At 47.1% G+C, this 22409-nt stretch overlaps 1 protein-coding gene and 1 pseudogene across 1 annotated transcript in view; one reads left to right on the top strand and one right to left on the bottom strand.

The window, feature by feature from the left end:
• PC (pyruvate carboxylase) overlaps positions 1 to 22409 on the bottom strand; it is a 93122-nt gene that overhangs the window by 52158 nt on the left and 18555 nt on the right. The gene's annotated exons all lie outside the window — the stretch shown is intronic.
• On the top strand, positions 18051 to 18530 carry LOC119041859 (peptidyl-prolyl cis-trans isomerase A-like; annotated as a pseudogene).

Raw genomic sequence — 22409 nt, 5'->3', positions numbered from 1 at the left:
CCTGGTCCTACCTCTGTTACGATTTACAATGCATTCTGGGCTTTGATTTCCTCAACCATTATGCCAAGGATAATAATGACCACGAGCAGTGTGGACAGAATATAAACCACAAAATCTTCACTGCAGTGCACGGTGCTACTCAAATCCAGGCCCTATGAAGGCTGTCTAGATGAGAAGGAAAGAGGCCCTGGCCAGCCAGCCCAGTTGGTTATAGTGTAGTCCTGATACACCAAGGTTGCAGGTTTGATCCCCAGTCAGGGCACATGCAAGAAACAACCAATAAATGCATAAATAAGTGGAACAACAAAGTGATGCTTCTCTCTCTGTCTCTCCTCCCTTGCTCCTCCCACTCCCTCTCTAAAATCAATTAGGAAAAGGAGAGAGTGAGGAACAGGAATTAGACACGTCAAGTCAAATCAATATATAGTAAGACACACATTAAAATACTTAAACACTGAGAAACAAATTTAAGAGAAAAGTATAAGACTGGTACACTGAAAACTATAAAATGTCACGAAAAATTTGTATGTATTCATTTTAGAGAGAGGGGAAGCGGGGCAGAAAGAGAGGGACAGAAACATTGATCAGTTTCCTGTCATATGCGCCTCTACCCGCGACCAAACCCACAGCCTAGGCATGTACCCTGACCAGAAATTGAACCACAGACCCTTTGCTTTGCAGGACGATGTCAAACCAACTGAGCTACACTGGTCAGGGCCCGCTGAAAGAATTTAAAGACTTAAACTCAACCTCACATTCATTAATCAGAGACTTAATATTGTTAAGAAGGCAATTCTTCCAAAATTGACCTACAAATTCAATACAATCCCTATAAAAAATTACAGCTTACTTTGTTTGCAGAAATTGACAAGATGACCCTAAAACTCACATGCAAATACAAAGGAACCAGGACGGTCAGAAGAATCTTGAAAAAGAAGAAGACAGAGGACTCACACTCTCCAATTTCAAAACTTAACTGCAAAGCTATAGCAGTCAAGACGGTGTGGTACTGGGATATGAACAGACATATGATCAAGAGAACAGACTCGAGAGCCCAGAAACCCCTCACATTTGTAGTCAATTGATCTTCAATAAGTTGCTACAACAATTCAACCAGCATTGCTGAAGCAACTGCATAGCCACAAGAAAAGAGCGAAGTTGGACCCCTACCTCCTGCCATTTACAAAAATCCACACAGAGTGGATCAAAGACTTAAATGTAAAGGCTAAAACCATAAAACTCTTAGAATAAAATATAAATCTCTGTGGCACTGGACCTCTGGCCAAGATGGAGGTGTAGGTAGACACATTGTGCCTCCTTGTACAACCAAAAGAAGGACAACAATTTAAAAACAAAAACAACCAGAACTGACTAAATGAAACTATGGAAGTCTGACAACCAAGAAGTTAAAGAAGAAACACTCACCCAGACCGGCAGGTGGAGCGGTGTCGGGCAGCCCTGCGGAGGGTGGAGAAGACTCGCTGAAAGAGAACAGCTGGGGGACCCAGTGACATGGCGAATTGTGGAGCAGGGCGAGCAGGGCGGGCAAGGCTGCAACTGGCCAGCAAGGCAGCAGCGGGCGGTCCCAGCAAGGTGGCAAATTGCTGACTGGGCAGTCCCATATTCACACGCAGATAAACCAGGAACAACTGGGGAGCGAGAGTGCAACCCAGGGTCCCAGCGCGGGGAAATAAAGCCTCAAACCTCTGACTGAAAACACCTGTGGGGGTTGTGGTTGCAAGAGAAACTCCCGGCCTCACAGGAGAGTTCATGGGAGAGAACCACAGGGTCCTAGAACGCACACAAACCTACCTACACAGGAATCAGCACCAGAAGGGCCCAATTTGCTTGTGGGCAGCGGGGGCAGTGACTGCAATTAGGCAGAGACTGGAGCAACGCCATTGTTCCCTCAGACCCCTTCCCCACATACAGGGTCACAACACAGCCATGTGGGTTGCCCCTGGTGAATACCTAAGGCTCCACCCCTCACTACTAACAAGCACGTGAAGACAAAAAAAAAAGGCCCAAACAAAGTAACAAATCAAAGCTCCAGAAAAAATACAATTAAGCGATGAAAAGATAGCCAACCTACCAGATACACAGTTCAAAACACTGGTAATCGGGCTGCTCACAGAATTGGTTGAATTTGGCCACAAATTAGATGAAAAAATGAAGGGTATCCTAAGTGAAAAAAAGGAAAATGTACAGAGAACCAATAGTGATGGGAAGGAAACTGGGACTCAAATCAACAGTGTGGACCAGAAGGAAGAAAGAAACAGTCAACCAGAACAGAAAGAAGAAGTAAGAATTCAAAAAAATGAGGAGAGGCTTAGGAACCTATGGTACATCTTTAAACATTCCAACATCTGAATTATAGGGGTACGAGAAGGAGAAGTGGAAGAGCAAGAAATAGAAAACTTATTTGAACAAATAATAAAGGAGAATTTCCCCAATCTGTCAAAAGAAATAGACTTCCAGGAAGTCTAGGAAGCTCAGAGAGTCCCAGAGAAGTTGGACCCAAGCAGGAACACACCAAGGCACATCATAATTGCATCAGCCAAGATTAAAGATGAGGAGAAAATCTTAAAAGCAACAAGAGAAAAGGAGACAGTTACCTACAAAGGATTTCCCATAAGACTGTCAACTGATTTCTCAAAAAAAAAAAAAAACAAACAAAAAAACAAAAACAAAAAAAACTTTCAGGCAAGAAGGGGCTGGAAAGAAGCATTCCAAGTCATGAAAGGCAAGGACCTACATCCAAGATTGCTCCATCCAGCAAAGCTTTCATTTAGAATGGAAGGACAGATAAAGTGCTTCCCAGATAAGGTCAAATTCAAGGAGTTCATCATCACCAAGCCCTTATTATATGATATGAAATGTTAAAGGGACTTACCTAAGAAAAAGAAGATAACAAATATGAACAGTAAAATGACAACAAATGCAGTTATTAACAACCACACCTAAAATAAAAGCAAACTAAGCAAACAACTAGAACAGAAACAGAATCACAGAAATGGAGATCACATGGAGGGTTATCAGCAGGGGAGTGGGAGGAAGGGTGGGAAGGTACAGAGAATAAGTAGCATAGATGGTAGGTAGAAAATAGACAGGGAGGAGGTGAAGAATAGTATAGGAAACGGAGAAGCCAAAGAACTTATGTGCATGATCCATGGACATGAACTAAAGGTGGGGAAATGTGGGTGAGAGTAAGTGTGCAGGGCAGAGGGGAGGGAAGGGGGGAAAATGGGACAACTGTAATAGCATAATTAATAAAATATATATTTTTTTAAATTTTTTATTTATTTAGAAGGGAAGGGAAGAAGAGAAGGAGAGAGATATCAATGTATGGTTGCTTTTGGTGCATCCCCTGCTGGGAACTGGCTCCTGCTAGGAACTGGCCTGCAACCCAGGCATGTGCCCTGAGGGAGAATTGAACCACGATCTTTTGGTTCGCAGGCCCATGCTCAATCCACTGAGCTACACCAGCTAGGGCCCTAATCAATAAAATATATATTTTTAAAAATCTGTGGCATTGGATTAGGCAATGCTTTCTTAGCTGTGAAAGCAAATGAACACATAACCAAAGAAAACATAAATTGGCTTCATCAAAATAAAAACTTTTGTGCTTCCGAGGACATTAGCAAAAACGTGAAAAGACAATGTGCCAGGATGGGAGAAAAGTTTTGCAAATCATATAATCTGATAAGGAACTAATATCCAGAATATATAAAAAACACAACTTAACTACAAAAAACACAAACAACCCAGTTAAAAATAGGCAAAAGATTTAAATAGACATTTCTCCAAAGAAGACATACAAATAAGTGGCCAATAAGCACACGAAAAGATGTTGAACATCATTAGTCAGTAGGGAAATGCAAAGCAAAACCACAATGAGATACCGCTTTACGCCCACCGGGGTGGCTAAAGCGAAAAGCCAGACATTAACAAGTGTTGGTGAGGATGTGGAGAAACCGGGATCCTCCTACACTGCTGGTGGGAAATTAAAATGGTGCAGTCTCTTTGGAAAAGTATTTTATTTAGAATTCCTTAAAGGACTAAATACAGAGTTACTCTATGATCCAGGTCCTAGATACACACACAAGAGAAATGCAAACCTATGCCCACACAAAAACGTATATAAATGATTAGAGCAACATTGTTCATAACAACCAAAAAGTGGAGACAACTTGAATGTACAACTGACAAGCCAAATGTGGTCTATCACACAGTGGAATATTATTCAGCCATAAAAAATGAAGTATTGTTACTTGATACAGTGTGGGTGAATCTTGACCATATCATAATTTTTTAAATCTGCACACAAAAGGCCACATATGGTATGATCTCATTTATATGGAATTTCTAGACTAGGCAAAACCATAAAGACCAAAGTAGATTAGTCCTGGACAGGGCTGGGGTGGAAGGATAATAGATAGTGACTGCTAATAGGCACAGGATTTCATTCTGGGATGAGAAGGTTCTGGAATTACACTGGTGGTGGTTGTACAACACCGTGAATAGTGCACAAATTATATCTCAATAAAGCTGTCATAAAAATACATTTTAAAAGTAATGTGTGTTACAGCTTTTTGAAAAGTTAAAATCCTTGTACAAATCCAAGTTTTTTGTGTTTGCTTTTTCACCACTAATTAGCAGCCTACATGCTTCTTGGCCTGTATGCTTACTAGCAGAGAATCTCCTAGTACCGGAAGGAGGACTTTCCGTAGGCAGAGTCAGTTCAATGCTGGGTTATTCCTGGATGTGGCACCCTCATTTATTTTTAAGTATATATTATTGATTATGCTATTACAATTGTTCCATTTTTTTCTCCTTTATTCCCCTCTGCCCTGTAACTCATTTCACTCCAGCACTTCCCCCTCCACCTTAGTTCATGTCCATGGGTCGTACATATAAGTTCTTTGGCTTCTCCATTTCCCACACTATTCTGAACCTCCCCTGTCTATTTTGAACCTACCAATTATGTCTCTTATTCCCTGTACTTTCCCCCCATTCTCCCCCTTCCCCTCCCTGCTGATAACCCTCTATGTGATCTCCATTTCTGTGATTCTGTTTCTGCACTAGTTGTCTGCTTAGTATTTGTTTTGAATGTTCAGTTGTTGATAGTTGTGAGTTTGTTGTAATTTTCCTGTTCATAATTTTGATCTTTTTCTCAGGTAAGTCCCTTTAACATTTCATATAATAAGGGCTTGGTGATGATGAACTCCTTGAATTTGATCTTATCTGAGAAGCACTTTATCTGTCCTTCCATTCTAAATGAAAGCTTTGCTGTATAGAGCAATCTTGGATGTAGGTCTCTGGATTTCATGAATTGGAATACCTCTTTCCAGCCCCTTCTTGCCTGTAAGATTTCTTTTGATGGTACCCTCATTGTTATCTATTAATTTGTTTTAAAATAAAAAGCCTATAACAGGTTAACATAAATATATTTTATAAAATATAATTATATTTTTAAAAACTTAGTGAGGAGCGGTATTGTTTTGTTTTTGCAAATCTCTTTAAGATACAGTTGAAGATACCCAGTTTTTATATTTGCATTTCTGTGTTCAATCTGTTGTGATACGTTATGTTTATGAAGACAATCTGGCCTCACTCACATCGTTGTAAAAGTGAGGAATATTTTAATAGCCTTTTCAGACCACTGTGGATACTCCTGTTTGATACACTACACATAAACTTGACCAATAGTAATTAACTATAATGTGAAATACAAGACCCTATGAACTTTCAACGTATGCTGTGACGTTAAAAATCTTCTGACCTTTCTTGAATTGTAAAAGAGCCTTTTACCCAACATGATTCTGCAACCCATGTACCGGTCATTAGGAAAATATCGGTTCACTGAGTTAAGCTGGTCTTCAAGATGTTTTCACACCACATCATAAAACATCAAGATAATGCATGTGTTATTTCACCACCAACCTCATCAGAAAGGTGTTGAGAGGCTGTCCAGCTCACAATGAGGGATACGAGCTTGCCAAAATTCTAATTTTTGCTGGAGAGCTCCAATTTCACCACTGGCGACAAATACTATTAGTAGTTTCCTTTGAATCGACAGGGTCAGCTACATTCACTTTAGGAAAAATACCCCTTGGATACACGTCTGAATAACCACAGCAAAAACAAGCGTCCCCTGAACAAGTGGCTAGTTCAGCTTGCAACTCCAAAAGGCCAGAGGTGCTTTGCTCCAGCCGACTGACCGCTGCAGCGGAGCCTGGACACTGGTCACTTCCCATCACATGGCTCAGGTCCCTGAAGACACTGAGAGTTAACAACATGAGTCACTTTCACTGCTTCGAGGCCAGTCTGAGGAAGCTGGCTGCTCTGACTGCACGTGCGTGGAGGTGGAGGGCTGGCCCGGCCAGCCCCACGCTGGCCAGCACCTGGTTCCTGTGGGGGCGCCAGCAGTTTGCTCCATCAGTGCTTCACCCCACCCCTGCAGGTGTCAATAACAGAGGAAAAAGCGACCAACTTCTCAGTATTGTGAGAATCTCTCTGACTCGGGGACCTCCTTGAAATGGTCTTGAGAGGCTGCAAGGGCCTGAGGACCCCACTTGAAGAGCCACTACTGGTCTAAGAAGGCCGCCCCCTGCAGACTGAGAGAGGGGAAAACCAACTCGAAGATGAAACCCGCAGCTGGCTTTACCCGGTGACAGGAGCAGAGGTATGGAGGTGAATGGAGCGTGGGTGCAACTCCTGTGGGGTCGGGGTGGGGTGCTGACCTCAGTGCCCGGTAACTGACAGCCTGAAAGGGCCTCGGAGTTTCTGCTGACAGATTACGTGGTCTGGTTTCACACAGAACAAGCCCTCTGCTTGTTCTCTCTCTGCGCCCACACCACCTTCCCATTCTTTGACCTCAACACAAAAGAGGCACCTTCGATTCTTGGAGCCGTTGTCTTGTTTCCACACTGGACAGGGAGAAGTGGTGAGTATGGCTGGGGAAGGAGAGCAAGAAGGCTTGAGGGAAGAAGGTAGCAAATATCATCATCTTGCCTTTGCCCAGTTGCCCCAGCCTCAGTTCACCCAGGGGCAGAGCGACAGTGGGGAGGGCGGGCAGAGCTTGCCCACCCATTCTCCATGTTCCCGCCCCATTCCCTTCCTGCCAGTTCAGAGCAGGCCCAGATTCCTGCCAGTTGGCTTCTTGGTTCAGTGTTAACGAAGGGGCTTTTCCCTCTTTTCCTTCTCCTGCAGCTAAGGTCTCTCCGCAGGGAAGGCCCCTTCTCTCAGCACCTCAGTTATTTCCTCCCACCAGCAGCACCCAACGTAAGACCCAATGGGCGGCGCAAAGCCCTATCCCTCCCAGGATATTCAGGAGACATTGTGAAGCCAGGGTGGGATTCTCATCAAACACTAGGCCATTAAAACTGCAGCAGCGGGAAAGCCTCTGGCCTGGGCAGCCAAATGCAGAAAACAAAGTGCCATTCAGGTCCCCGGGACAAACAATAGGCCCTTATCCTCTTCTCTCTGGTCCAGGCCAAGTGCTGCTAAGCAGAGCTGGGGGCCCGATGGGTAGCCCCTGGGCAGGGCTGCCCCTAGGATGTGTGATGTCCCAGGAAGACACTTTGGAGGGATCCCCTCATCTATATAAAAAACTCAAGTCACTCAAAACAGTGTGTCAGCATCATTTTGGCAGCTCAGTTGCATGATCCTACAAAGGAAAACACTGAGACCGCCAGGAGCTTTTCTCCTGGAACTGGGCCCAGACATGGGGCCCTGGGACAACCCTGTAGGACATCTGGTTGGCCCTGCAGAGGGTAGAGTGTTGAGAGCACCCCAAAGGGGCTGATGTGATCCCAGTCAGGGTCTGGAAGGCCCAGCCAGAATGGCACTGCAGGTGGACCTGGAAGATTTTAGAGGGAGCGCTCCTCCCCCTGAGCTGCAGAATCCTGAGCTGGGGCCACATGTGCCCAGGCCTCGGCAGGGAGGGGACTGGCCCAGCTGACACAGCCGCAGTGGTGGGCTTGAAGGGTTAAGGAGGCTGCCTTTGAAAAAGAAATCTAGGAACACACAGCCCAGGTAATTCTTGTTTCCCGGTCACCTAGGCAACGCCAGGCCTCAATCGCCTCCACCTGCCTCCTACAGGGTGCCAAGGCAGTTTGTTTTGAATTTCACACCCTATTCCTGTCCAGTCTATCCCAGCAAGTTCAACGGGTAAGAGGCCAGGAAGAAAGGCACCAAGAAGACTTTGCTGGGAGTTCTCTGAGGGAAGGACTGAGCCTGGCTGGAAGTATGTGTTCCACAAACGCGAGGAAAGAACAAGCCCTGGTAATCCACAGACTGGTAATCCACTGCCAGCCAAGAAAGCATTTGATTAGACGTGAAACAGGCCCTGTCCCCTTGAGGCCTTTCTACCATCACCTCAATGACACCACAGGGGCGGGATAAGAGCAGTGACACCTAGGATCCTAGGATGTGCCCGCAACAGCTCAGGAACCCGACTCCAGACTCCAGCCAGGGACCAGCAGCCGCCACAGCGCCGCCAGCCCTCTGAGGCAGGGCAGTGAGAAGCTAGGGAAACCCCTTGGCAGGTGGGACAGAGAAACCAAGACACAGAGCTGATTCAAACTGGCCCCTCCCGGCCCCCCAACTCACCTGCCTCCTCCTCCCTTGCACGACCCCCAGGACAAAGAGGTTCTGATCATCATCAAATAATTTTAGGAACAAAGCCTGGGGTCTTCTGACCACAGAGATGGAGGTTTGGGCAAACTAGAGACTGCACCTAGGGCTCAGTGTGTTCCAGCTCCGGGCCCAGAAAAGCAGCAAAATCAGACAAAGCAATGCTACGCCTGACATCAGGCCCAGGTGCAGTGACCAATACCCCTGCCCCCCAACCCTGTGTCATCCAATCAGTACAGACCAGGACCCTAAAAGGACACACAGGGAAGGCTGATGAATATTCTATTGGGATCCTCCCCTGAGAACGCCCCTAAAATTCCAACCTTTAGAAAACCTCTGAAAACCCTTAAGACAAAGGACCCGGTGCACAGGCGTTCGTGATGGATGCAGGGGCTCTTCTGCCTCGGTAATTTGCTTCCTGAGTCCATGCGGCCCAGCTGGCCCACTTCTGTCTCAGAGCCTTTCTTTTAAAGGGCTAAGGTGGCTTCACCTGGGCTCACCCCTGTTGCTATGATCTTGCCTCTTCTATCTTACCCTTCCTTTATTTCACTGTCCCCAGCTTTAATACGTATTCTCAAAATCACCTGGACTTGTGTTGTGAAATCTTTCCTGCACGAAGTCAAGGACTAAGTCCCCATCTCTGGTAACATCTCCATTCCAGATCACAGGGAGCTTGAGTTGCTGAAACTTGTCTGTGTTCTGCCAAGACCCACACCCAGACACTGTCTGCTGGGGAGGCAGATAAATGCCTGGGGCCGGCTTCCCCTGGCCTGCCCACCGGGTTAAGGGTAAGGCACTCTCCTTACCCTCCAGCGCCCTCCTTTGCGGCACTTATCAGCACTGTGATTAAACAGTAACCGGCCTTCTGCCAGGCTGCCCCAGGGGTTCCCTGCTGTGTCCCCAGCACTTAGAACACAGAGAACCCTCAAACAATTGTGGAGCAAATGCAAGTCTTTCTCAAGTCTGCTGACCACAGAGACACAGTGGCACCCTGAAGCTGAAGGCCACCTGCATGCCTGTGACCATGCAGAAACCAAGGGCGCTGGCAGTGGCTCAGCCCTGCCCCTGGGAGGAGGTGCTGGGAGAGAGGCAACAGGTCTCCTCAAGCCCTGCTCACAGGAAGCGATTCCTTGGGAGGCAGTGCACCAAGTTCCAAGACAAATATCCTGAAGTCTCCTGCTAAAGGAACAGAGGGTGTGATGTTGTAATTTGTAAGAAATATACATCTGGTCATTCAGATGACTCAGATGCACTCCCCATATATATGGTTCTGGCTGGAAACCCTCAAAATTTCCCAAGTATTTAGAGGGTCTTTTGTTGTGTTAATGAGGTGACTTTTGGAAAGCACCTAAGGATGGAGGCTGGTTGCCAAGGGAACCAACCATGAGATTCCGCCAGGGTTAGAACTTTGGGTTCCTGCCCCACTTCCCACCTCTATCCGCCCCCACCACCAACCTCTCCAGGAAAGAGAGGGGCTGGAGGCTGAATCAATGGCCAATGATTTAATGCCTATGCAAAGAAGTCTCCATAAAAACCAAGAGGACGGGTTCAGAGAGCTCCGGGGCGGCGAACCTGTGGAGATTCCAGGAGAGCAGCGTGCCTGGAGAGGGTATGGGAGCTCTGTGCCCAGGCCCATATGCCTGGCCCAACCTACAGCAGGTTGGCCAAAGCACAGGTAAGAGCCTCGGCTTTGCTTGGCTTCTGAAGTGTGTGTGGGGTGGAGTGGGGTGGGAACGGCATCTTACAGGACTGAGCCCTTAACCTGTGGACTCTGATGCTATCTCTAGGTAGACAGTGTCAGAATGGAGTTTGTTGGTTCAGGGGACTCCCTTGCCCTGCTTTGGAACTGGGTCTGGGAACCCTAACGAGAGTCATCAAGTAGAAGTCCGGGTAGGAGCAAGCCTGGGGAAGGGAGGGCTGGTTCCAAGACTCCGAAGCCCCAGATTTGGTTCAGTCTCCCACTTCTTTTTGGGTCCTTGCCTAGGTCAGTGCTTGTGACTTTTAGCATCTCGTGCTCAATGCTAATCACCCTTCTCCCCACACCAGCTCAGTCTGTCCCTCAGTGCTCTTCCTACTAGTACCTCCCCCTACCGTAACCCTAACCCTGACCCAGACCTCCTCCCTGCTCTGCTCTCAATCTCCAGGCTTTCCCCAGGGAAGGCACACAGCTCTCATTCAGTAGGACGGTCCTATGGGCAGGCCAGGTTCATGGCTGTGGACGGAATGCCTGTTCTGCTTGTTGCCGAGCAGCTTTATACACACGGTCTGTGTTCCTAATGAATTTAAGAGCCTCACCTCCCGAGTGACATGGGTGGCTAGAGGCAGAGAAGTAGCTAAGCCCATTGCCAGGCCCGAGACCATGGCCCATTCATTTTGGTATCCCAAATCTGTCACAGCAGGGGACCAGGTGGGCACTGAGTCAATGTTTAAGGAATTAGTAAGCATTGGAGGCAGAGAAACGGGGCATCAGAGAACGTACAGGGATTTGGTAGCAGAACACCTGGATCCCAGGTGGGGTGTGCTGTGACCTCAGGCCAGTCATCTGCAAAATGACACTCCTCTAACCCCTCAGGAATGTATGGGAAAGCATTGTGCTTAGCTTACTGTAAAGGCCTGGTATTTACGGTTATCGAGATGGCCCCTCCCCTCTTCCTACCTGGGAGAAAGGAGCTGGAGGGCATGGAGAACTGATAAGCTAAGAAAAGAGGTCAGGTCTGAAATTCCAGAACTAAACTCCCGGGAAAACTGGAGCCAGGCCAGGAGGACTGGTCAGATTTTACGATGGTGGTGTGTTTGCTACCTTGCCCGTGGTTCTCAGGCTTGTCTGGTGTGTGTGTGTTTGTCCTTGGCCGGACCTAAGCTTCAGGACACTCTGTCAGTTGAACTGTCTCCTGCTCTGGTGGGTGTGAGAAAGTCACCAACAAGGGGAAAGTGCCTGGAAAAGTGCTGGCGTTCTGTACACTGAAGGCAATGACACTTTGCCACCCTGAAGCTTCCTTTCTGGTATACTGACTTGATGCTGTCTGTTAAGAAATAAAACTCAAAGAATCTTGCACCCTCCACTCTCGTGGCTTTGTCCAAGAGGTCTCGAAAGAAAAACCTGCTTGGGAAAGGAGACCTCGGGATGTTCACCTTGGCCTACTTGGAACTAAGTACGGCAGTGCAAGAGTGCGTCAGGCAGGGGCCTGTCAGCTAGACACCCGCTGTGCCCCACTGACTCTGACTTGCCCAGCAAGAATTTCCCTGCCACGTGTGGTCCAAGGTCCACGCTTCGACTACCTGTAAATCGCTGGCTCTCACTTCTGAAATTTGATACCCCATTGCCCCACCAACCCCCTTTCCTCTTTTATCTAAAATGTCTTATATACTCAACATTGCTTCACTACCTTTGGAATATTCATGCCTCTGTGCATTCCCCATGCACATTAACAGGGGATTTCTTCGGTTAATCTGTCTCTGTTAACTTGCTTCTTACCCCAGCTAGAGGAACTTAGAAAGCGGGAGGAAAAGTATTGGGTTTTTTTTTAGCCCTCACAAGAAGGAACTGAACTTGGGTGACCTGGGGCAAGAAAGGCCCCAGCACCAGGCCTCCACCTTCTGGGGCAGCAGTACTCACAGCCAAGGGCAGCCTTGTGGCAAAGGGCCTTGCAAGGACTGCTGGAGCCTGGGTGGTGCTGGAGGGTTTCCTGCTACAGCCAGGATGGAGGGGTGGGGGGACGGACGGGACTGGAAGCCTGGCAGCACTTCCCTAAGTCAGCAAGTGTTCTTATCCCTCAAGCAGTCCCCTCCACTTCACAGTCTGTCAAAAGGCCCGGTCCCTCCCCTCAAGCGCAGCCTTTGAGCTCTCTAGGTGGTAAGGCAAAAAGCAACTGAAATCTTCCTCCCAAAGAATTTTGCATTGAAGAAAAGTTCACAGGAAGACAATTAGCATTATTGCTTCTACCCGCAGCTCCTGTCAAAGGGGAGACAAACCACCAGGTCTCAAAGTCTACAGAGTCTACGCTGCTCTTAACATTTCCACTTGTAACACTGGATGTGGGTGGGGAGGTGAGATGGGTGGGAAGATGAGAGACAAAGGCAGAAATACACAAAGAATGAACTACAAGGCTCCCCCACAGGATGAGCCACACATGCGTGACCTCCATGTGCTCAGCGCACCCTGGCCTCAGAGCAGAGCCCCACCAAGTGGCGAGGGCCCAGGAGGAGAGACAGCAAGACTCGGGTCTTCTTCCTGAAGACACCTTCTATCCAGAAGTCCTTCTACTCTGCAGCCCTGAGAGGAGCCAGGCCAAGCTCGCCAGCCCCAGTATCCGCACAAATGGGAGGGTTTCATGAGAGTCCCTGGAAAAGTCTCAGACGGTCCTGGAACCATGGGCCCGAATGGACTGTCTCAAGCCACTGAGTTAGTCTCAAAGGGTAAAGCAAATGAAGAAAATGTTTCTATTGCAAATTCCCCCTTCACTCACACCCTTAAGGAGCATCTTTGCAGAACCCTGGCTGTGGCTTCCTGTGGCTGATAATAAAGACTCTCCTGCGAGCTCCAGGAGCTGAAGCTGGAAGGAATGAGCAGCCCTGCGAGACCCGAGGCGGAGAGGGCCCTGACGGCAGTGGAATGCGCTCTGGAGCGAAGGAGCCAATCCTGAGGCTCGGAGCTAGGAAGAGCAAACAGATAGCAAAGGGGGCGAGGAGCAGGCAGATCAACCTTCATCAGTGAGAAAAGAATGGGTGGGGCCTGGCAGGCAGTGAGGGGCCTGCTCCAGGCTCTGCCTCTGAAAGAGATCAGAATGGAAATCTCAGCCTCAGCTCTTTGGAGATGAGATACTGTATTACCCTAGAAGACTATGTGAGGAATATGTGAGTTTATAAAATGGGTATGAGGTCAAAGGCACACCAGTGACCTAAACTTCTGCAAATGATTCTAGCCAGACACTATCAGATAATGACGTTGAGCATGCAGGTTAGCACAGTGCCTGGCACAAAACCCTTGTTGCGTGGATGTATGGATAGATGGATTGGGAGTGAGACTGGTTAGATCTGGAGTAAGCGGATTACTGGAAACTGAGAGAAGGTATGTGTAAGTAATGAGGGACAAGTTCGCTTTCCCATGTACCCCGAAAATGCTGGGGCACGGAGGGAAGGGGAGAAAAAAGCAAGGCACACAGGTGTTCTCGGACCCCACATGCTGATAAGATGAAACCCTGCACAATACGGCCGGGCCATTCCTCTGCAAGGCCGTCAGCCTAAGACCTCGGTTTATGGGGCTGGGACAGGCGTCGCGGGGGCAGGCCAGGAGAGGTGGCATGGACCTGAAACCGGGTCCCTAATGTGGCACTCCCAGGAAGGCCTGTCTCCTGGGAACCTGTTTGCGGTTTCCGAAAGAACAAAGGGCCCACTCCGAACAAGGGTTTCCTGTCGACCCCAAGACTCTCAGAGCCACTCCTCCAAGCAGCCTCACCCCTCGGGCTTTCTTCCTTCCGTGGGGAATCGGGACTCCAGCCTCCTCAGGGAGCAGTGCTGGGCGGGGACTCGCACTTCATCCGTTCGATGCGGAGAGATACATGCCCAGGACAGGCGAACTGCGGCCAAGGACAGTGCGCCTTCCTGGGTCCCTGGCTCAACTGCCCCCAACTGCATCCATTATGCACTTGTCTCCTCTGCATGATGAGGAGGAACACAACCCGCCTTCACCACGGCAACAGGGAGTGTGGCAACGACCTTGCTGACTTCGCTACATTTCCTCAAACCCTGAGGTAGGATTACCTTTCTTCACTACAGCCTTAAAGCAGCAGCATTCTAGAGAGGAAATAAAAGCAGGAAGAGGACAGAGGCCAAGGATAATTTTCTAAAACTGATGGGAAACAAGATGTTCTGAGCAAAGAGCTCTTCTCTCAGGCCCAGGCGGCACGCCAGAGGCTACCGGGGAAGGAGGAGTAAAGGTGCTCAGGACGCGGCGCGAGGACGACGCGGGCAAACCCGGGCGGTTCAGAGTCCAGGGTGACGTGAGCTTTCAGTGACTTTACTGAAATTTTTTTTTAGTGTTTTTTTCCCCTGCTATTTTAACCAAAGTGCACAATTCAGTGGGGTTTTTAGTATATCCAAAATGTTGTGCAAATATCACCACTGTCTAACTCCCAGACATTTTCAAATACCAACCCCCCCCCCCTAAAAAAACCCTCAATACCATTAATAGTCACTCCCCATTTCTCCACCCCCTCAGCCTCTGGCAACCACCAATCTACTTTCTGTCTCTGTAAATTGACCTGTTCTGGACATTTCATACAAAGGTCATATAAAAATATAGAATACAATGATCAAAGCCTTTGTATGGCTTCTTTCACTCAGCATGTGTTCAAGGTTCACACATTACAGCCTCTATCAGTGCTTCATTCCTTCTTATGGCTGAGTAACATCGTTCTGTATGACTACACCACGTTTTGCTTATCCATCCGCTGGTTAATAAATATTTGGGTTGTTTCTATTTTTTGACTATAGTGTGAATGATGCTGCTATGACCATTTGCGCACATGGGATGCTTTAAATCCATGATTTTTAACCATCCAGCTGGCCTCCTGAGTTACGCTTTAATCAGCCAAGGACTCGAAGCCGACAGGCAGACTCCCAGTCACACGGAGGCAACGCCTCTGTTTTCATTCTAGGATGGTGCACAGCGCCCTGAAATGTGCTAGATGGCAGGTGGAAGCAGCGGAAATTTAAAGGTCATCGTTAAGAATCTATACACACAAAGCAGGAGCTGCATGGACAGAAGCACCGCCTGACTGCACCCTCCCTGTCCCCATGACCCAGTACAAGATTATAATCAATGGGACTCTCCACAGGCTGACCTTTGGATCTTTAGGGAACAGGGCTGCTGCTGGGAGTGTCCACGCTGCAGGGAGGCTGAATGAGACGAGGGGGATCGCGGGTGGGCAAGGAGCACTCGGCCCCCGGCACACAACAGGCTCTCAGTAAAGGTTTGTGTTTCCAGGCAATAATAAAAGGACACACATGAAAGGGAAGGAGAAAGGAATTTAAACATTCCATTACAAAAAATCAATTAAGCACAAAAAATAGTAAGGTAGGAAATGAGGGACACAAAGTTACAAGGCACTTAGAAACAAAAGGAGTACGTTCCTCCTTATCCATCATCACTTTAAATACAACATACGTGAATTGAACTCTCCAGTCAGAAGACAGAGATTGGCAGAATGGATAAAAACTCGTGATCGAATGGATAAAAACTCGCGATCCAAGTACGTGCTATCCCCGGGAGACTCGCTTGAGACCCAAAGACGCAGGCTGAAAACAACAAGATGGGGAGACATTCCATGCACACGGAGCCCGAAAGCGTGCAGGAGTGGCTGGAAAAATATCCGACAGAATGGGCTTCACTGGCAAAAACGTTTGTAAGAGACAAAGAAGCACATTCTAGATTAATAAGGGGTTCAGTGCAACAAGAAAATACATCAGTTGTACACATTTACACACCCAATGACAGACCGCAAAAATACATGAAACGAACAGTAACACAATTTAAGGGAGAAACTGATTAATTCTACAATAATAGTTGGGAGACTTTAATACCCCACTTACAATGCTGCATAGAACAGACAGAAGACAGACAGGAAAACAGGACAAACACCAGGCGGCGAATGAACGATGCCTGACGACGTGTGGGAGCGCTCTACCCAACGACAGAACACGTGTTCGAGTGGACGTGGGGTGCTGTTCAGGATAGGACACGTGTGAGGCCACAAATGAAGTCTCAACGGATTTGAAAAGACAGATACAAACCACCTTCTCTGACAACACGAGAAAGTTAGAAATTAGTAACAAAAGGAAAACTGGAAAATCCCCAAATTTGTGGAAATTAAACAACACATTTCTGAATCCTTGCCTGAGATTCCTTCATTGATCTGAGACAGAGCGAGGAACATCCACCAGGGCCTTGCATATGCCCCGGACCGGGAATGGAACACCGGTGATCTTTCGGTGCACGGGCCGATGCTCCAACCAACCACGCCACACCAGCCAGGGCTAAACAAGGCATTTGTAAACAACCCATGGGTCACAGAAGAAATCAAAAGGGAAATAAGAAAATACTTAGAGACAAATGAAAACAAAAACACAAAATTCAAAAACTTATGGAATACAGTAAAAGTGGTGCTAAAGGAAAATTTATAGCTAAATACATCAAAAAACAAGAAAGAACTCAATCAATAACCTAACATTACAACTTAAGAAAGTAGAAAAAGTAGAACAAACTGAACCTAAAGCCAACAGAAAAAAGGAAATAATAAAGATTAACAGTAAAGATAAATGAAATAGAGAACAGAAAAAACAAAAGAGCTCATTCTCCGTCACAGGAGCAAGAGCCGTGGACGGCCTTTCCCCCCCTCTGGGCAGAGGCCGGACCGCTGCGAATCCACACCTTCACTGTGGTGCTGGTGGTCTCATTCTCAAGTGTGAAAGCCCTATTCCTAGGGACGCAAGGACCCTGAATACAAAGCGCTACTTTAAACAAGAGTTTTTCTAGCTGGGCTAGATAACCACCCACCCCTTCTCTTGAAAACAACTAAAAATAATGAATGAAATGCATGTGCGTATGGGTGTGAGAGGGCACACACACAAATGTTCTTAAAAGCATGGACAACTTAGCAAGAAAACAAGAAATACTTAGGCTGAAATCTAAACCAAGAGACAAGTAAACACAGAAGCATTTGTCCCGCGGGCATCTGCAGAACCAGGCGGAGATCTCCAAGGGCACAGGGGCACCGGTAAGAAGTCCGAGGTCCCCCAGGTGAAGCTGGGACCTACAAAGGCACAGCTCGGAAGCACTGTGGGTTCGGTTCCAGACCACAGCAATAAAGCAAACATCCCAGTAGAGCAAGTCACATGAAATTTTTTATTTCTCAGTTAACATAAAAGTTATACTCACACTATATTGTAGTGTATTTAATGTGCAATAGCATTATCTCTAAAAGAAAACAGTGTACATTTTTTATGATTTTATTTATTTATTTTTAGACACAAGGGAAGGGAGGGAGAAAGAGAGGGAGAGAAACATCAATGTGTGGTTGCCTCTCGTGCTCCCCCTACTGGGAACCCGGCCTGCAACCCTAGCCTGTCCCCGACCTGGAATTGAACGGGCGCACCCCTGGTTCTCAGGCCATCGCTCAATCCACTGAGCCACACCAGCCAGGGCACAGTGTATACATTTTATTTGTAAAATACTTTATTGCTAACCCTCACCTGAGCCCCCAGTGAATGGTAATTTTTTTGCTGGTAGAGGTCTTGCCTCAATGGCTGCTGACTGATCAGGGTGGCTGGGTTGGCTGAGGCAATTTCTTAAAATAAGATGACAATGGCCCGCCTTGCAGATGAGGATGCCGTCTTGGATCTTCCCACTCCCAGCCATGGTCAACCGCACTATGTTCTCTGACATCACTGCCAACAGTGAGCCCTTGGGCCGTGTCTCCTTGGAGCTGTTTGCCGACAAATTTCCAAAGACAGCAAAAAACTTTTGTGCTCTGAGCACTGGGGAGAAAGGATTTGGTTATGCAGGTTCCTGCTTTCAGAGAATTATTCCAGGATTCACGTGCTAGAGTGGTGACTTCACACACCACGATGGCACAGGCGGCGAGTCCGACTACAGGGAGAAATTTGATGATGAGAATTTCACCTCAAAGCACACAGGTCCTGGCATCTTGTCCACGGCAAATGCTGGAGCCCAGGTTTTCATCTGCACTGCTGAGACCAAGTGGCTGGACAGGAAGCATGCGGTCTTCGACCAGGTGAAAGGCGGCATGGATATTGTGACAGCCATACAGCACGATGGGTCCAGGAATGGCAAGACCAGGTAGAAGATCGCCATTACTGGCTGCGGCCAACTCTAATAAATTTGACTTGTGTTCTATCTTAACCTCCAGACCATTCCTTCTGTAGCTCAGGAGAGCACCCCTTCACACTCTTCTGCTTCAAATGTTCTATAATCTTCATGCTCTTGCCACAGTTCATTGGGTTCCATGTTTTCCTTACCCTTCCAAGTCTAGCTAGATTGCAGTTAAGTTTATGATTATGTAATAAAAAGTAAACAAACAAAAAAAACAAGACGACAATGAAGCTTGCTGCATTGACTCTTCCTTTCACAAATGATTTCTCTGTAGCATGCAATGCTGTTTGATAGCATTTTAGCCCCAAGTGAACTTCTTCTACATTAGAGTCGATCCTCGCAAACCCTGCCACCGCTCTATCAACGGAGTTTACGTTTTAGTCTAGGTACTTCACTGTCGTCTCACCAGTCTGCACAGCACCTTCACCAAGAGTATATACTCCATCTCAAGAAACCACTTTCTTTGCTCATTCATAAGAAACAACTCATTTTATCACAAGATTTCAGCAACTCAGTTTTATCTTCAGGCTCCACTTCTAATTCTAGTTTTCTCGCTATTCCACCGCACCTGCAGGTCCTTCCGCCACTGCCGTCTTGAGCCAATCATCCATGAGGGTTGGCACCAGCCTCTTCCAAACTTCTGTTAATGTTGGTATTTTGACCTCTTCCCATGAATCACACATTTTCTTAATGGCGTCTGGAATGGTGAGTCACTTCCAGAGGGTTTCAATTTACTTTGCCCAGATCTGTCAGAGGAATTATTTTCTATGGCAGGTGTAGCCTCACGAAATGTATTTCTTATGTAATACATTGAGAGTCAAAATTGAGAGTCAAAATTCCTCCTTGGTCCATGGGCTGCAGAACGGATGCTGTGTTAGCAGCCATGACAACAGCACTAAACTCACTGCACAGCCCCACCAGGGCTCCTGAGTGACCAGGTGCATTGTCAGGGAACAGTAACATTTTGAAAGCAATCTTTTTTTCTGAGTGGTGGGTCTCAATGGTGGGCTTCAAATATTCCGTCAATCATGTTATAAAGAGATGTGCTGTCATCCAGGCTTCGTTATTGCATTTTCAAAGCCCAGGTAGAGTAGACTTCGCACGATTTGTAGGGCCCTGGGAATTTCGGAATGGTAAATGAACACTGGCTTCAACTTAAAGTCCCAGCAGCATTAGCCCCTCACAGGAGAGCCAGCCTGTCCTTTGAAGCTTTGAAGCCAGGCATTGATTGACATGCCCTCTCTAGCTATGAAAGCCCTAGATGGCATCTTCTTCCAATATAAGGCTTTTCGTTTCACTGGAAACCTGGTTAGTGCAGCCGTCACTAATTATCTCAGTCCACCCTCTGGAAAACTTGCCGCAGTGCTGACAGACGGCTCCTTTCCTTAAACCTCACGGGCCCACCTCTGCCAGCTTCAAACTTTTTCTCTGCAGCTTCTTTGCTTCTCTCAGCCTTCTTAGAATTAATGGCGGTTAGGGCCTTGATCTGGATTAGACTGTGGCTCAAGGAAAATGCTGTGGTTGGACTGATTTTTTTCTATCCGGACCATTCTTCCTATTAGCAATAAGGCTGTTTTGCTTTACCATTTGTGTGTTCACTGAAGTAACACTTTGAACTTCTTCCCAATAACTTCTCCTTTGTATTTACAACTTGGCTACTGTTTGGCATTAGAGGCTTAGCTTTCAGCTTATCTTGGTTTTTGATTTACCTTCCTCAGTAAGCTTAACCATTTCTGCCTTTTCACTTAAAGTGAGAGACAGGTTAGTCTTCCTTTCACTGAACACTTAGAGGCCACCGCAGGTTGCTGACTGGCCTACTTTCAACATAGTCACGTCTCAGGGAACAGGGAGGTCTGAGGAGAGGGAGAGAGACGGGGGATGGCTGGTCGGTGGAGCAGTCAGAACACACGCAACACGTACCGATTAAGTTCACCCAAACAATTATGATAGTAGTTTCAAAAAAGCCACTGATCACAGATCACCTTAACAAATGTAATAATAATAAAAAAAGTTTGAAATATAGCAAGAATTAGCAAAATGAGACTCAGAGACACCAAACAAGCAAATGCTGTTGGAAAAAGGGAGCTGATAGGCTTGCTCAATGCATAGTTGCCACAAACCTCCAATTTGCAAACAAAGGAATGTCTGTGAAGTGCAAAAACTGAAACACAAGAAAACAACAAAACCCGTACTCGGCATAAAACAGAAATGAACCTAGCCTACCTCTGCACACCCCCAAGAGCTACCTGTAAGAAAAATCCAATGTCTCAACCCCTGTCACTGACCAGTTAGAGACACAAACAAAAAGAACTCGCCCCAAGAAGCCGTAATCACAAGACAGCCTTACTGATTTGCAGTGCAAATACCCAGTGTGTGGGTGGCCAGAAAATACTCGATGTTCCGCAGATGTTCCGCATGGCTTCTGGGAAGAGTCTCACATTACCTGGAAGGACTGGACGTGCCAGCAATCCCACTCCTAGTCTGCACCTGGAGAAACTGTTGCTCGGGCATAGCACGTAAGGAGTGTTTGCAACAGTGCTGTCTCTAAGAACAGAAACACGGAAGCAGCCCAAAGGCTTCTTAGTACAGGAAGGGTAGACACTGAAGCGCATTCACACAGTAGACAGCCACACAGTGGTGAGAATGAACGGAGCTAATACATCACACGGACAGATGCCAAAGGTAATGCTGAAGTCTATGGTGCTCACTCCACGTCTACGGTGATCAAAATCAGGCAAAACTGAACAATAGGTCACTTACAGGTTGTTCACAGGTGGTAGAACTATTGAGAAAACCAAGAGAATGATTATCACAAAAGTCAGAATAGCTGTGGGGTTAAGGGGCTTCAGCCGGGAAGGGCATGTGGGGGCTTCTAAGGTCCTAATCTTTCCATTCCTTAACTTGGGGATGGAAACACAGATGTTCACCTTATTATTTTGGTTTAATATGTGTGTATGTTTTAAATATGTCTTGTCTGTAAGTGTGAGATATTTTGCAGTAAACACACAGAAAAAGAAAAAATGAGCTATGGGGTAGTATACACAGAACAGAGGAGCCCGACACTGTATGGACACGGGACGATGGCTAAGCCACATTGACAAGTGAAAAGGGCATGCGGCCCAGAGGGTGCAGAGGAAAAAAGACTAGAAATATACCTGTATTCTAAATGGACACATCTCCTCTAAAAGGATACGGAAGATAGTTTAACCAGACGTGACCTCTGGAGAGTGGAAATTGGTTACGATGAGCAAGAGAAGGAGACGTTTGTACGTTTTAATGTTTGTAGCAGACACAAGTTATGTACTTAGCTAAGATACATAACTTTTCCTTTCGTTAAGCCCTAACCCTTTGGGTTACCACTTGGTAACCTGTTATAAGACTACGAGGTTTAAGTGTAGCGCCCCTAAGGAAGCTACTTCGGTCACACCTGGGCTTCCTCTGCCGCATCACTAACTGTTCCGCCTCGGTTTTCAGGGCAGAAGGCACTCCGTCATCTCAAATGATTTCGCAGCAAGGGGAGAACTCAGCCCAGCCAAGCCCAGAATCCCACAGTGACCCTGGGATATTGTGATATAATGAGAAATATATATCTGGTTTTTGTCCCAGGTTCCTGGCACGAGTTCTTCTAAAACTAAAACCCTTGGAATTTCCTGAGAAATAGGGGGAAGAGGAACACCTTTTTAAAAGAATTCATAATAAGCCCCTTTCAACCATCAAGTCCATGTAAATGAGATGACTCCAGGTGAAGCCCGAGGCAGCCTCAGGATGGGGGCTGGATGCCAAAGGCAACCACCGTGTGGTCAGAGGGTTGGAACTCTCGGCCCCAGCCCTGGACTTCCGGGGAGAAGGCCAATCACGCGTGTGTGATGGAACCTCCAAAAAT

Source organism: Artibeus jamaicensis, unplaced genomic scaffold (assembly GCF_021234435.1).
Source record: "Artibeus jamaicensis isolate MK-2021 breed Jamaican fruit bat unplaced genomic scaffold, CSHL_Jam_final scaffold_614, whole genome shotgun sequence".
In the NCBI taxonomy this organism is placed as follows: Eukaryota; Metazoa; Chordata; class Mammalia; order Chiroptera; family Phyllostomidae; genus Artibeus; species Artibeus jamaicensis.
Note: the sequence above shows the minus strand (reverse complement) of the source record. Positions and strands in the feature narration are given on the sequence as shown.